The sequence below is a fragment of the Artemia franciscana genome, chromosome 20 (assembly GCF_032884065.1).
Source record: "Artemia franciscana chromosome 20, ASM3288406v1, whole genome shotgun sequence".
Lineage (NCBI taxonomy): Eukaryota > Metazoa > Arthropoda > Branchiopoda > Anostraca > Artemiidae > Artemia > Artemia franciscana.
In genome coordinates this window covers 6,813,140-6,829,504 of record NC_088882.1, presented here as the reverse complement: position 1 = coordinate 6,829,504, position 16,365 = coordinate 6,813,140, and the positions used below count along the sequence as shown (strand labels likewise).

At 37.1% G+C, this 16,365-nt stretch overlaps 2 protein-coding genes across 2 annotated transcripts in view; one reads left to right on the top strand and one right to left on the bottom strand.

Moving 5' to 3' along the window:
* The window catches only part of LOC136040381 (facilitated trehalose transporter Tret1-2 homolog), a 44,921-nt gene extending 30,255 nt beyond the window's left edge, over window positions 1-14,666 (bottom strand). Inside the window, exon 1 of the mRNA XM_065724638.1 lies at window positions 14,594-14,666. The gene's annotated coding sequence lies outside the window, so the exon portion shown is untranslated. The remainder of the gene's footprint in view (window positions 1-14,593) is intronic.
* Window positions 1-16,365, top strand: part of LOC136040382 (RING-box protein 2-like) — a 97,174-nt gene that overhangs the window by 57,638 nt on the left and 23,171 nt on the right. The gene's annotated exons all lie outside the window — the stretch shown is intronic.

Genomic DNA, 16,365 nt, shown 5'->3' with positions numbered 1-16,365 from the left:
TGCCTAGTACCAGTGAATGGCTTTCCTGCTCATGAAACGTCTGTGCTCACTCCTTGGTGTAGTGAACCGGTTGTGGTTAGCGACTGTGACAAAACCCCGCCTGCTCTACGTCCTCGGTGTTTGTAACGCGCGTTCCTTGAACAATAAAATCGACGAGCTCGAAGTTGTCATCAAACAGAAGAACGGCTCAATCGCAATAATAAGTGAATGGTGGGACATTACTACTGAATCAGCGCCCATTTAAAGGCTAGACTGACTACTTTAATACTCGTCGCGACCGTGGTCTGAATCACCGTGGAGTTGGCGTAGAACTTTACTTTTGCGACGATCTACCGTCACAGCTGGCAAGCGATCCAATTGACTCCGACGATGAGATATCGTGGACGGAATGCAAACCAACACATTTATCAAGAAGAATCTCGTGTCTAATAATCGCTTTGGTCTATTACCCTGAAAGTACCAGAAACAGGAAAGAACTTATTGAGCACATACAGTTTTTTGTAGACAAAATGCGCCAAAACTATGCCTCTCCTGCCTTTGTGATTGCTGGTGAATTTAACCAAACAAGCAGTGGGTTTCCAGTATCTTGGATTTGCAGCAAATTGTTGCAATACCGACCCATCAGAGTGCTATCATTCTTGATTTGATTTTGACAGGCCTTACAGACTTCTATGATGCACCGCGGTCCCTAGGACCCCTCCAGAATTCCGATAACTTTCATAATTTTTTGGGAAGCGAATTCACCATTTCCCAAAACCAAACGAGTCGAAATCGCTATAGGACCACTAATAAGAAATTCAAATTCTGTGTTTGGTCGCCGGATCGGCAACTACGAATTTGATGATGTTTGCTCCGAGCTGGACATCAACGTCAAAGTCAGTGAGCTAAATAGCCTACTTCAGGAGACGTCACATGCTTGTTTACCGACTTAAGGCAATACCGTTACAGATACTGATAAACCATGGATCTCAAGCAACCTCAAGGACTTAATTAGGACTCGCTGCCGCCTTCACAGCAATGGCAATTCAGTTGCTTCAGCCAAGTTGCGGAACCATATTGTCAAACAGAACTGGCGAGCAGAGAGACAATATGTGAGGGACGAAATTATGCCCTTACTTACGATAGATCCACACAAATGGCATTTGTCAGTAAAAAGACTTCCCGGTAAAGCGACACCCAGTGACTTAAGAGTGAAAGAAGGTGGAACCTTGTTATCGGCTTCAGAAGTGAGCTCTTTTTTGTTGGCATCTGTACCATCTTTTTGTTAATCACCAGTTCAGAAATCGAGTCTCTCATAAATGAAGCAGAGATTGATGATGTAGATGAAGTTTCCGAGTTTGCTGTTTATAAAGAACTTCAGAAGCTGAAAAGGAACTGTGCGTCCTACTTTGGTGAGCTTCCTTGAAAATTGTTTTTCAGTTGTAAAGTGGATGTTAATCCACTTTTCTCCATTATTAACCAGTTTTTCTAAGAGCAAGTGTTCCCTAGCACTTGGAAAAGAATGTACGTTCGCGTCATACTCAAAGTGAAGGGTCCCAATTCTTGCGACTAACTCCGACCTATCTCAATAGCCCCGAACCTGTCGGAGGTGGCAGAAACGTTTATATACCGCGCGCTGTTGTCACAGGTTTCTCCTTCTCTTGACCCATATAAGTACATATGCTTGAAAGGAAGCAGCACGACTGTTTACTTAGTGAAAATGTATCACCCTATTGTCCATTGGCTTGACCGAGGAAGTGCGATTGCTAATCTTCTCCAAATGGATTACCGAAAAGTCTTTGACCTTATTCGCCATTTCAAAGATGTGACAAATTTACCCGCAATGGATGCACGCAAGCATATTCTCCTTTTAGTGATCGATTTTTTGCAAGACCGTTTGCAGTGCGTCTACTGCCTTTTCCCTGGAGACATCAACTCCGAATGGGCTGAACTCACGTGTGGCGCTTCACAAGGCACAAAACTTCCAGTGCTTTTGTTTTTAGCTGTTATAAAACTTTGTCCTTTCTGATTTTAAGGACAGGCTTAAGTACTTAGACGACTTGTCAGTTCTTCTGAAATATCTCATTCATAACTCTGAGGCAGTTTCCCAATTACGTGATGCAATAATGAGCAACTTTAAAGACCAATGTACTATCAAATGCCTTCAAATCAACGAAGGAAAAACCAAAATCCTTCGCTTTAATCCTCTTAAGAGGGACTTTGTGGGTCCTCCTCCACCGTATCCTAGTGTATCTTCGGCTGTAATTCTCGGTGTTAGATTTAGCGTTGATTGCTCGTTTAATACTTATGTTGATACAAATACTAAAAAGGCAAATGGTGTGATGCTTGCCAATGGTAAATGGTGCCTATAGTAAATGGTTAATGGTAAATGGTGCCTATGGTAAATGGTGCCAATGGTAAATGGTACCAATGGAAAATGGTGCCTTATCTTACTACATCACTTCGGTTTTTCTGTGTCCCAACTTAAGACGGCTTATCTTACATACATCCGACCAATTCTCAAGCATGCTTTGGGGACCTCAAGTCAGCAACACCAGTTATCTAAGGGATCAACTTGTCACTACAAAAAAGAGCCTTTAAAGTTATTCTTTCAGACGCATATGTATGTTATGACTCGGCATTATCTGTCCTATAACTACCGTCTCTTCTCTAAAGTCGTTTGGGTTTGATCTGCAAGTTTGGCCAATTTCTTCTTAGCAGTGAAAAACTGCTTAGCAGGTCAGCTAACCAATTGAGGCTGGAATTGCCTACTCCAAGAACAAACTGTTTCGCCAATTCGTTTGTTCCTTTTTACATATCACCATTTAATAAGTTACAGTCTCGTGTTTTTTTTTTCTTTTTCTTGTTTCGTTGTAAGAACTAGCGCCATTTATTTAGAATTTTATATTAAACTATGATTGCTTGTATAAATAAAATTATTCTAAAACGCTGGCTCTTTTGAACAGCCAACTATTTTAACGTTAGCAGTTTTGAACAGCCAACTGTTTTAACGTTGGCTGTTTTGAGCAGTCAACTGTTTTAACGCTGGCTGTTTTGAGCAGCCAACTGTTTTAACCCTGTCTGTTTTGAACAGCCAACTGTTTTAACCCTGGCTGTTTTGAACAGCAAACTGTTTTAACCCTGGCTGTTTTGAACGGCCAACTGTTTTAACCCGGGCTGTTTTGAACAACCAACTGTTTTAATCCTGGCTGTTTTGAACAGCCAACTGTTCTAACCCTGGCTGTTTTGAATAGCCAACTGTTTTAACCCTGGGTGTTTTAAACAGCCAACTGTTCTAACCCTGGTGGCTGTTTTGAACAGCCAACTGTTTTAACCCTGGCTGTTTTGAACAGCCAACTGTTTTAACCCTGGCTGTTTTGAACAGCCAATTGTTTTAACCCTGGCTGTTTTGGACAGCCAACTGTTTTAACCCTGGCTGTTTTGAACAGCCAATTGTTTTAACCCTGGATGTTTTGAACAGCCAACTGTTTCAACCCTGGCTGTTTTGAACAGCCAACTGTTTTAACCCAGGCTGTTTTGAGCAGCCAACTGTTTTGAGCTACACCATCCCAATAGTTTTGCTCTTCCTTTTCCTAAAGATCTTTACAGATAATTTTCATTGGAATTCAACGGCCTCTGTTTATCAGGAGTCGTCCTTAAAGAATTGAGACAAAAGTCAAACTTTAGCGTAAAGAGCGATAGATGAGAAAGGAACAGTTCTCCTCATATATGTAATAATTTCTACTCGCTTTAAGCATAATGTTGCTCCTTACTTAGTTGAAAAAAGTCAAAACATGTTCTTTTATTCAATATGTGACCGTTTTACCAGTCATGCCATTAAGCCTCCTCCCCCTCTCCCGTGTATAACATCCCGTAGAAAAATTTCCCCCTAGTTTCCCTTCACACGTAAAATCTTCGCTAAAATTCTTCATATATTTCTCAATAACGAATACTTTGTGTAAACAATGGGAAAATTGCATAACTTACGTCTATTTCACCAGGCCTAAAGGGATGGTCATGTTATCCCCCGGAAAATAGTTATTGGACCTTACAACTCTGCTGAATAGAATGTCAATCTCAAATTTTGATCGGATGTCTTTGGGGAGAAAAGGGGCATGGACGGGGGCTAGTTGACCTCCAAATTTTTGGTTTCTTAAAAATGGCACTTGAAGTTTTAATTTCCATATGACTGCGCCCTTTTTCAATCTTATAGGACCGTTGGCTAAATACGATCGCCCGTTGGAAAAAAAAGCACGGATCCATGATCTTTCTGCTGGCAGAAAATACAAAATCCACGTTTTTAGGATCATCTTTGGATCCGAAGTCGATGCTAATTTTAAGTATTCGAGAGAAAATTAGAAAGAAACAATTGTATTAAGAACAAACTAAAGCAAATCGAAATCCATGCTAATTCTATAAATTCAAGAAAATACTGGAAAGGTACCTAAGTCAATGATATGGCTTATTATTGATAAGTTTATTAGAGGTGCTCGTCGCCTCTATAGAAGGGCTCTCTAATTAGCTGAATCTGATGGGGTGATCTTCATTTATATGGCTTGACTATTTGGGGGTGTTTTTCCCTTTTTTTAAAATAATGCAAATATTCTCAGGCTTGTAGTTTTTGATGAGTAACATTAAGCTTAATTATTTTTAAATATTTAGAATCAGCATAAAAAGTTAGTTCTTTTGGTGTAATAATTGTTATAGATTTTTTTTAGTTTCGGTTACTATTGTGCCTAGTCGCTTCTTAACTATAGCTTGTTGCCACAAACTGTTTGATCTGCAATAATAAGCCAGTGTTTACAATAGTTTCTCATCAACGATAAGGCAACGCACTAGGTGACATCTACCTATAAATATGACTTTGACTTTATATTATGGCAATTCCACTTCCATTTTTTAAAATTCAAGAAAGATATACCATTGTAAATCATGCGTACTGGAAATTTTGAAAACATAAAAATGTACTGCAAACAACGTCGCCATCTAATTTTGTCTGTCTTTTTGGTTTATGCCTGATTTATTATTAGGAAATACTCCTTTTGTAGGTATAATTGCTCAATAAATTTACTCGTCACCCTCTGATTTTTAAATGCCCCAAAGTCAGTATTTTCAGAGAACCATTTATCTGCAACTGCTAAAAACTCCCGATAAACATGACATAATGCTAGTGAGATTGTCGTGATGAAATGATAGCCCGCCAGTGACAGGTACATTACCTAGCTTGAACTCCATCTTTCATTTTGCCCTGCTCTGTGGGGACTGCCTGCAGTCCTCAAGAATTTCTAGTTATGGTGTCATTCACGATGCTACCACAAGGTTGTCAAGGAATGACATTGTAAATAGATATTTCTGGTGGATAATTTGTACTGAGAGTAATTCAAAGGATATCTGGAGCATGGGAAACCTAACCTGTCTTCATCAACCCAACCAAACCTAATCGAACCTAACCTGTCATCATCAAACCTTGAATTAATCTAAAAAGTCTGTCTTTTTGGTTTATAGAAGACTTATTATTAGTAAATACTCCTTTTGTAAGTATAATTGGTCAATAATTATACTCATCACCCTCTAATTTTTAAACTCCCCAAAGTAAGTATTTTCAGTGAATCATTTATCGGCAACTGCTAAAAAACCCGATAAAGATAACAGAAGGCTAGTGAGATTGTGGTAATGAAACGATAGCCTACCAGTGACAGGTACATTACCTTCACACACCCGAGTCTTGACTCATCACAGTGCTAAGATCTAACTTCTTTCTGGTTAGATTAAAGTATAACAGTTTAAAATAGGGATGAAACCTTTTAATAAACAGTGAACAGATATACAAAAATTTAACTGGATATTTCGAGCACATATACAGTGACAGGTACATTACCTTCACACACCCGAGTCTTGACTCATCACAGTGCTAAGATCTTACTTCTTTCTGCTTATATTAAAGTATAACAGTTCAAAATAGGGATGAAACCTTTTAATCGACAGTGAACATATATAAAAAATTTTAACTGGATATTTCGAACACATATACAGTGTTCATCATCAGCAGTAAAACTCTGATGTTTACTGGTGTTTTACTGCTATATGTGTTCGAAATATCCAGTTAAAAATTTTATATCTGTTCACTGTCGGTTAAAAGGTTTCATCCCTTTTTTCAGCTTTTATACTTTCGTCATGGAAAAGCAGTGTGGTCTTCGAAGTTATCTGCTTAGATTATCGTTATTTTGCCCCATCAAAGTGTTAAGATCTTAAAGCTCACTACTAAATAAAACACTGCAGAGAGAACTCTGATGACAATGTCATTGAAGCCCAAGACCATTAATCAGAGTAGAATGAATAAAGATATTTGCGAAAAAAAACGGCCTAAGAAGTAAGATCGGAGTCCTCAGATTTTTGCAAAAATTGTTTTCTATCAAAACATATAAAATCTTAGCACATTGATTTGCTAAAACCCGGGGCTTACCTTTTGAAGTTGAAACTCATTTATTTTTTTGATCTGCGCAGTAAAAAAATAGACCGCTGACAGTTTTCACGGTTTTTAGTTTTTGCTTTTGACTGTTTTCGCTGTTTTCCGTTTCTGCTTTTGACTATTTTCACTGTTTCCTAAGGATGAGTTGCAGAAAACGGCTTTTTAAATAGAAAGTTTCTGATGTACCAGAAAAAAAAAATCTGATCTGGTACTATTGGGAACCAGTGTTACAAATGTATTCAAAAATGGGTTTTATGTGATATTATACCAAACAGATACTGGGAATTTTCCATTACCCTGCTTTCAGGAGATACATCATGAAAATAGTTAGAACGCCGTATCTAAAAGAGTAAAAACAATATGCTACTAATGTAATATGCTACAATATATAATATATTATATACCATATTTACTATATTATATATGTTACTGTGAATGTCCAAAATCCGTTTTCTCTGCTTGGATTCAATTAGCTTTGCGAGTCAGTTTGTTAAGTCTTATGCAAGCTATCATGGTAACAGTTAGAGTTAGGATAGGTCATGTTAATTTAGGTTAGGTTTTGTTTTAGGCTAGGTTAGGTTAAATTTGGTTATAAATATCAGAAATGGGTTAAAAACTTAAGCTATGTCATCAAACGTTGCATTAATCTGAAAAAGTTGGCTGGTAACACTGACTAAATTCAAAGAGAAAAAAAGGTATTTTGAACATTTCACTGGTGAATGTCAACATTCACCTATTTCGGACATTCACGGTAACAAACACCTATATTATATTCTACGCTTTATACATAATGCTACAAAATACTCAATACAGCCACAACCCGCCTGAGGCCAACATATTTGCATACACTTCTCTTTTACTCCAGTCTATCCATAGCTTCACTTTTTACTCCCGCTCAAAGAGTATAGGTAACTTGTAAGAGTGGCAACTGATGCTATTGTCGACAAAACCATCACCGCCTTCTAGTGTTTGGCGGCACATGGCGATTTTTTAAGTTTTTAATCGTTTTTCTGGCAGGAACTGAGATCAGACACCTACTATTAAACTAATCTAAACTAACTGCATAAATTAAATTAATTATTCTTATTTTTACACTGAAAAAATGTCAAATGTCACAGAACGGCCTTTAGGGTTTTTATCGACACTAGCGCCAGTTGCCGCTCTTTGACTTTTACTTGTTGCTCCGGCTTATGAAGTTCCGATCTCCTTTAATTCTTTCCTTGTAACCTCTTTCCACCCCATTCTGCTTTTCGTTTGGCCCAAGATGGGCTTAGAAACAATCAAAGCATAGTCATGCCTGACATTCAAACCCTTTCTCCTCCATTATATTCTGCTGTGGCTGCGGCTGTAGACACTAGCTCACATCCTCAATTTTTAATCTAACCACATCTCCTTTTTTTTTCGCGCTAAAAATTTTTATATTTTTGCAAACTTGATCTTAATTTATAGGACTCGATAGAAAAGTTTACAATTACTGCTGCAAGGATTTACACAATCTTTGCGGGTGTCTTCTGGGTGGAGATCCTACAAATGAAAAATGTACGGGAATGATCCTACTGACGTGGAATGTACGGTGGGCAGAGGCGTAATTTTGTCAAACTCCTGGTGGGGCCAAAGTGGAGCCAAGTCAAGTGAAACTGACAGTGAAAAATGAGCCATACAGTACCGTAAAGCCATAAATATACTAAAGAAAACTGACCCTTTTTTCTGGATTCTTGAATTATGCAGGCTCATCTGACTTTTGACAAGTTTTTGAAGAGACCAAATTTCAGCTTGGTTGCAAACTGGGGTCTAGAGGTGGCAGTTGACCCCTGCCTCATAGAAAATTAATTCCCTTACTGGGGGAGGTTGAAATTCTTCTAAGCCGTAGAAAATGGAGTCACGTGAAAATATGCAAAATATGGGCTTCATCTTTAAAACATGGACGGGAGTAGGTCTAAAGCCCCTCCCCTAACTACTTAACCTGTAGGCAGGTTTGAAGACACAATTTTGATTCTGTATAATCCATTTGTCGTTCATCATACAAATATTATTGGTTTCCTAAGAAGTGTTAAACTCCAAAATGCTCCACTCACCACAGTTTGAACTTTTTAGGTCAATGTGCATACCCTTCCACTGAAATTCTATTTCTCTTTCAGCAGCCTCCTAATGACAAATACAATGAATCTCACCGGGATTGTTCTCTTGCGGATTAATCTCCTCTATCTTCGATATTTAGCTACAGCAATAATTCATATTGTAAATAATTCCTATATAATTCCTGTTCCTATAGAGGTCAAAACTCTTTCAGCAGCCCTACTAATGACAAATACAATGAATCTTACCGGGATCGTTTTCTTGCGGATTAATCTCCTCTGTCTTCGATAATTAGCGACAGAAATAATTCCTAATACACTAAAATGATTTGGCACCCTTCATTTGGCACCCAATGATTTGGGGTTAAAATCCACATTGACTTGAAATTGAATTGCCAGTTTTCCACAACCTTCCCTGTAGGTAACGTGATTTAATTTTAAGAGGGGATTTCTGTCGTAAAATTTTCATTTCACTTTTATTGTGGGTTAGCGCTGATCCGTACCAGTGTTTCGCTTTCCCATGTTTTGCTGTCCCAAGGGAAGAATCGGTCTTAGCTATCGGATCTTTTATTTTCTCTTAATTTAAACAAAGATTATTATGAAATCCTTTCTTTGAAAAAGGTTTAGTATTTTTCAATCCATACTTGTCAAAGAACTGTTTTTAGAAGACTATGGGCTAATCAACTATCATTAGAATGGTTCATTTTTGTAGGGGTATTCCCCTAAATTATAAAAGTAAACAAAAGAATTTACAAACGTGAACCTATATGGGTGTGATTCTCTACATTGAACCCCCTATAGCGCGGGTTGGGCTGAAATCAGGTTGTACAAATGGATTTAAACTTTGTAGGTATATCTTGGAAGGGGAGCAGAAGAGCTTTGTAGGTATATCTTGGAAGGGGAGCAGAAGAGCTTTTAACAAGGTTAGACGGGAGAGTGTTATGATGGGAGCATCTGCCAGTTGTTTTATGTTGATGGATGCATAACACACTAAACTATTCAATCTATAAATTCTCTTTCAGTGAAATGTGCTGTGTTTTCAATAGTTGTCTGATCTTTGGGGTTTGGACCCAAGCGGATCTTAAAATCCCCTGCCCCTTGCTGTCGGAGAAATCAGCAGGATTTTGATGGCAGAGGTGGCGAAATTGTGTTTTTAGCTAAAAATATGAGGAAGGGGATAAACAAGTCAAATATTGACACTCCGTTGTATCTGACTTCCCAAAATGCCGAATAGGCTTCGTGTAGGGCTGAGGCCCGAGAGTTTTACTGAACAATTCTTGGTGGCTTCCCTGACCAGTAAAACCATGCAGACTAACTCCCTCCCCTCTCTAAGCAGACTTGATATGCTTGTAAAGAACCAACAGATCCCTTACATATGTTTACATACGGTTTAAACAAATCGTATTGACAATGGTTTTAGCTGTCCAATAATGCAAGGCCCAATGGTTTGAGAGTGAATGTAATTTATTTTTAAGTTTATATATATTTGTATTGTGTATGTAGAAAAATATTGTAAATTGTGATGATTTGTTTAATGCGTTTAATGTTTTTATGTATTTGTAGTTTATTTTAAGATAAGATGGGAGTAGCGCCTTTCTGCTGTGGGCAACTAGTGAAAAAAATTATAAAATTTAAAAAAATCGTATTAACTATAAACATAGCCTACAATATCAATAATTTTTATTATGCTTGAAGAACATAGAAAATGTACACCAATTACAGAATAATGCACATAATATAAGTATGTTTATTGAAATAGACTTAGTGTGCTTTGTTCGTGAATAGCTTTAAATGGGTTTAGTTAGTATCAGCAGTTGCTTAAACAGGACAAAATTCAACCTTAAAGTAGGTACTCACAAGAGGTCGAGAGGTTACTTGGTACTCGTATATCCTCAAAAAATATTGTTTTTATTTGAACTGTAATTTCTAATATTCTTTTTCGTATTATTCGCCTTTTGTTGCATTTTTAAATTTCCCTTTATATTAGTTTTCCTATACGTCTTATTATATTAATTATAAAAATAATTGCGAAGTTTCTTTCAGTTTTTCTGCTTGCGGATTAAAACGTTTGACTGATTTAATCTTATATTAAAATGTATGGATTGTCGTATACGCGTCTGCTCCTATGCAATTGAACCTGAGAGGTCTGTTGAAAACATGCCCCCTTTTAAGCCCTATAATCAACAAATATCCCTATAACTTTGTATCTTTAAACGAGGGTAGGCGTTAACCCCCTAAAAATATTCGCCCGTTGGAAATACCACCCGAAAAATATCCCCCCTTGGAAAATACCCCTCAGGGCCGGTTGGTCTTCAGTAACTTTTGACTTAAAAAAAAAACTATACTCTCAGTTTCTGATGTAACAAGCACCCTCCAAAGGTTATGTGACCATGTGATGGAGGTGAAGATGAGGAAGAAGAATTTTCCCTCCTATCAGGAATAAATTCTGCTAATTTTGGGGTTTAATGTTACTCTTCACTTTCATAATAGCTCAAAACAAGTAGGGCTCAAAAATGAACATGAGTAGGGCTGTGACCCCCATGCCTTCTTAAGACCAGAACATAATTTACACTTTACTAAAAAAAAAATAAAAAACACGTGGATAGTCCGTTTAAAATACGTATACTGATGTTTATTCCTTAAAGTCTTGACAATTCTTTCTTTATTAAAGTCAAAAAGGTTAAATATTTAAAATTTATTTTGTTTTCATAAAGTGTAAATATGTTCTGGTCTAGAGGTTGCATGCCCCACTCATGTTAAGTTCTGCTCGTTTTAAGTTTGACTTGATTATTTATTGCAGTTTCTGTTCGATTTTGGGTTTTCCTTTGTAAGTCGAAAGTGACTGGAAACCAACCAGCCGAGGGAGGGGGTTTGATTTCTGAGGGGGTATTTTCTGCGGGGATGTATTTTCCGGGAAGAAGGTAAACGCCGGCAATGCTTTAAAACAATCGGTAAAATTCTAGTAAATTGACTTCTTGCTATCTCAGAAAGGGTTTAGGTTAGGAAAATGAAACTTTCAGGGATGAATCTACAGACTAAAGCATGTCCCGGGAGGGTATTTTGAAGTAACTACCTCCACTCCTTCTCCCCCTGGAGGACCTTGACCTTTGATGACCTTTAAAAATATGTGTGTTATAAAAGTGAAACCTTGCAAGATAGATCTTCTGCTTAATTGAAATACAACAAAATTGTTTTCAGCTTCAGTATTTTACAAGGTTTAAAAGATATGCAAATACATTTCCTAAATTTTGAAAAAAAAAACATTAATAATGCATAAAATTTTACTCAAATAGCAGGAATTGAATTTTCAGGACTAAGGCAGAGAAAAATCAACTAGTAACTGAAAATTAAGGTGAAATATTGTTTTGTCAAAATTTCAATATGTACATGTCATGTAGGCAAATTTCAGGGCCCTATAGAGGGAGAAGGAGTGGAGGTGGGTACTTTAAAATACCTTCCCGGGACATACTTTAGCCTTTAGACCCATCCCTGAAAGTTTCATTTCCCTAACCTAAACCCTTTCCGAGATAGCAAGAAGTCAATTAACTAGAATTTTACCAAGCAATCTATTAAGAACAGTCTTCTGATTAATTTTGTACCTTGGTTTATTTCTAAGTTTTTCTGACCAAAATTAACAAGATTGGATTGTAATTTTCGTATACGTCCGTGCTCAAACAAAATTGTACCTGAAGGGTGGGGGTGGCTGTCAAAACTGTCAGACTTTTTAAGCACCAGAATCAACAGAGTTCTGCAGCTTCGTATCTTTAAAGTACCGAGCGCAGTGGCAGTAAAATATTTATAGTGGTTCAGTGGAGACTTATACAACCATATATATCTTTAGAATGAAAGACGGGACTATTCAATTTTTATGAAAGACTGGACTTTCAATTTTTGATGGCAGACCACCACATGTAGTGATGCAGTTTTCGGCAGCAGTGGGGGACATATTTAAAAAAAGTGACTAGAAAAATAAGGAATGTTTTCTAAGAGATGCAGGTGTCTCTTACGTCACAGGGAATGTTTACTTTTGCTTGTTACATCATAGTGTTCAAAGACCTACGAGGGGCAGGAAAAACCCTTCAGGGGCCTGGTAGTAGGGAGCCGTCAAGACATAGAAACCTAACGAGTAATTCCACCAGGGCCCCTAGCATCTAATATCAACAGGGACCCCTAGCAACCATTTCCATTGGGGGGGGGGGGGGGTCCTAGCATCCAATCTCAATGGTCCCCTAATATTTCCAACGGGGGCCCAAGCATCCAATTCAACTTTGGGCCCTAACATCCAATTCCAATGGGGAGCCCTAACATTCAATTTCACCGGGCCCCTAACCTAGATAACTTCGGAGACCACACTGCCTTTCCATGACGAAAGTAAAACTGTTCAAAATAAGGATGAAACTTTTTAATTGACAGTGAACAGGTATAAAATTATTTAACTGAATATTTCGAACACATATACAGTGTTCATCATCAGCAGTAAAACTAAAAAACTATAACACTGTTTTTCTTCCATCCCTTACCTATTTGGAAGGCAACAAAGATTTAGTAAAAATAGCCACCTTAGCATAAAAGAGAAAAAAGCTCAAGTTTGACACAGACTCAAGGTCAAGCCCTTGGAAGCACCGTGTTGTTTCTCATGATCTGGGGCAAACCGATTCTTTCGAACAGTTTGTCCTAACGAATTGTCGCAACATAGAATGAAATAGCTTGTTATTGTGATTTGCTCTAAATAATTCAGTTTTTAGTTTAAATGTATTAAAAGGCACTCGGCAAATAGAATAATTATAAGTACCAATTAGATATGGACGTTAAACTGCAAAAGGCTTTCAGTAAAGTATTGGCCGATCAAAAGCATGAAGAGTTGAAGGGCTTAAGAGAGAATGTCTAAATTTAGGCTTCTTCAGAAGGCGACATGCTAGAACAAAAAAATATATATATAATATGATCTTGAACTTGATCAAGTCCAAGATCAAGTTCTATTTATTTTCATAAAATAGCAATAACAAAAACAATATCCCAAAGGGCTCAATGGCCCGACGCCATTATATCTAGAGTATTAATATTATGCTTATTCCTATGGTTTTGTTCGCACTGTTGACAATTCATCGCCAGACCCCTTCTAATGGTCTCATTTAGCCCTAGAGTATATAAAGATTAAATAAAAAAAAGTTTTTAAATGAAAGTAAGGAGCAACATTAAAACTTAAAACGAACAGAAATTACTCCGTACATGGAAGGGTCTTTTCCTCCTCGACGCCCCGCTCTTTCTCTTAACTCTATTTTTAAAACAGTAAGAAACTTTACCGTTAAGAGCGGGGCGTTGAGGAGGAAAAGCCCCTTTGAATCGTCAATTATTATGTTACTTCTTTCTACATAGCCTAAGGGGTACTTTTGTATTATACCAAACACATTCGAGAAGTTTGCTGAATTTAAAGTCTGAGAAAATCGGTTTCATAGCCACAAAGATGAATGACGGGGAACAAAGGTTTGGTTTGTCCCCCCGCCCCCAATTTGTAAATATTTAGCTTAAATTGTATAAATGAAGTTTTATATTTTCATCATGTTAATGTATATTTCATTATGATTGACTTAACTTCACTTCTTGAGTGTGTTTCGTATAATACCTAAGTACCACCTAAGGCTATATGAGACCATTAGAGAAGGCTGGAAATTAATTGTCTAAAATGTAAATCAAACCATGAAAATAAGCAGTATTCTAAGTATTAGTATTAGCATTCTAAGAATCTGTCTCTTTTTGTTACTGGATGTCTCCTTCTGAAGAGGCCCATTTCTAAATTTTCACTGGTTTGAGAGATATCAGGGGGGCAGTCCCTCATTATATTGGACAAATTATTGTTTTCTGAGGTTTAAATTTACTCTTTAGTTGCATTTGAAAAAAAAATGTTCAGTTTTTCAGAAGATGAGGTCTTTAATGAAGTCCTGCCGGCACGGAGAGGGTGGGATTAAGAGCTTGAAATTAGTGCAACATGTCCCAAATTGGGCTATAGATCCATTCCTTAAATTTCCGATAACTTAGCCCAATATAAATCCTTATTTCACGCTCAAGGTACCTTTTTTCTATATCCGTTTCCAGTATCCGTAATGTGTATAAGACCACTTTTGCCAACGCTCTTTCAAGAATTGTTCCCAACCCGATGCAAATCGCTCTTATATGTGCAGGGTGGTTTACCCGAGGGTAGCATCACGTCAACGTGACTAAGCTGATAATCTCTCTATTTTTAGCCCATTAGATGTAATTTTTAGTCGTATTTTTCTTGATATAATAGTTTTAGGCATAAATTAATCATAAAAAGTAGTAGGCTATGTTTGTCGCTTTTTTCCTTCAGTTTATGTTCAAAACGCTCCGGGAGCTAGGTTCTCAATTTTTGAGATTGGCTGCTTTAATTAAAAGTACTAAGGACATCGAAAATCAAATATTTTATCCTTTTGGACTATTTTGCGTTTATTAATGCCATTTTTTAAATTTTTTCTGGTACTCCCGTACTATCCAGAACACACTCAAGAAGTCTGCCTAGTTTTATCAGCAAAAAACCCGGTTTACCATTCTGTAGATAACTTCGAAGACCACACCGCCTTTCCATGACGAAAGTAAAGCAGTTCAAAATAGGGATGAAACCTTTTAATTGACAGTGAACAGATATAAAAAATTTTTACTGGATATTTCGAACACATATACAGTGTTCATCATCAGAAGTAAAACATCAGCAGTGTTGATGAACACTGTATATGTGCTCGAAATATCCAGTTAAAAAATTTTATATCTGTTCACTGTCAATTAAAAGGTTTCATCCCTATTTAGAACTGTTTTACTTTTACCATTCAGTATTTAAACTTCAGAATAAGCATTGGCAATGCTTCTGTTTCTCAGAAAAACAAATACGGGAAAAAAGGTGAAAAAGAACAGAAACAGAAACAGGTCAGTCAAAAATAGCCGACCTTATTTCTACTTTTTTTAGTTTTTTTTTGGAAAAGCAGAAAACAGCTGTTTTTATATAAAAAAAAACAGCTGTAACTGAAGATCAAACTTTGAACTTGTCACTTTGAAACAACCGTGTTTCGAGTCTTCCATCAGTTGCTCTTGTACATTGGATTGCTTGCACTATCCGTGCTAAAATACTTTACGCCATGCTAAAATAGCTTCTTCTAGAGCTTCTAGAAGAACTAGATACTACAGCTTCTTTTTAGCTGAAAAAGCATTAGGTGCAAGAGCTATCTAAATAAAATAAAAACTGTGTCTCTAGTGCTGCCTGAAGAGTCAGGTTTAGTTTCAGTCCACTCATCACATGCACTTTCTTCATCCAACTTGTCAGAATCATCCATATCAGACGCGGCATTAGCAATATCCTCATCTATGACATCGAGCAGATCATTTTCGTCTGCATCAATCTGTTTCTCCCTACTTGAGTCTTCTTTCAATTCATCGTCATTGTCATCAGATTCACATTCAACAACTTGCTCCACATCAATTTCTCCCCAGAACTTGAGAGTATTGGTTACAGCTCGGTGAAGGAGATGGCCAAAGCATGAAGACCTTTCAATCCTCGTAAGGTAGCAAACTTTAACAATAGTGTAAATGCAAGCACATCGTAAAACGAAAAAAAAAACAGAAACAGAAAAAACAGGACAGAAACATGTCCGACAATAACAGTCCTGTTTCTGTTTTCTGTGCTGTTTTTTTTTTCTTGAAAAATAGAATTAGAAACAGGTTAGACATAAACAGTAACAGAAATAAAAACAGAAAAAGTGCCGATGTTTTTTTTTTAGCTACTTGCAGGTTTGGTTCTCTTGCAAAATTAAGCGTGTAAAAGTAAAAGGTCAGGCT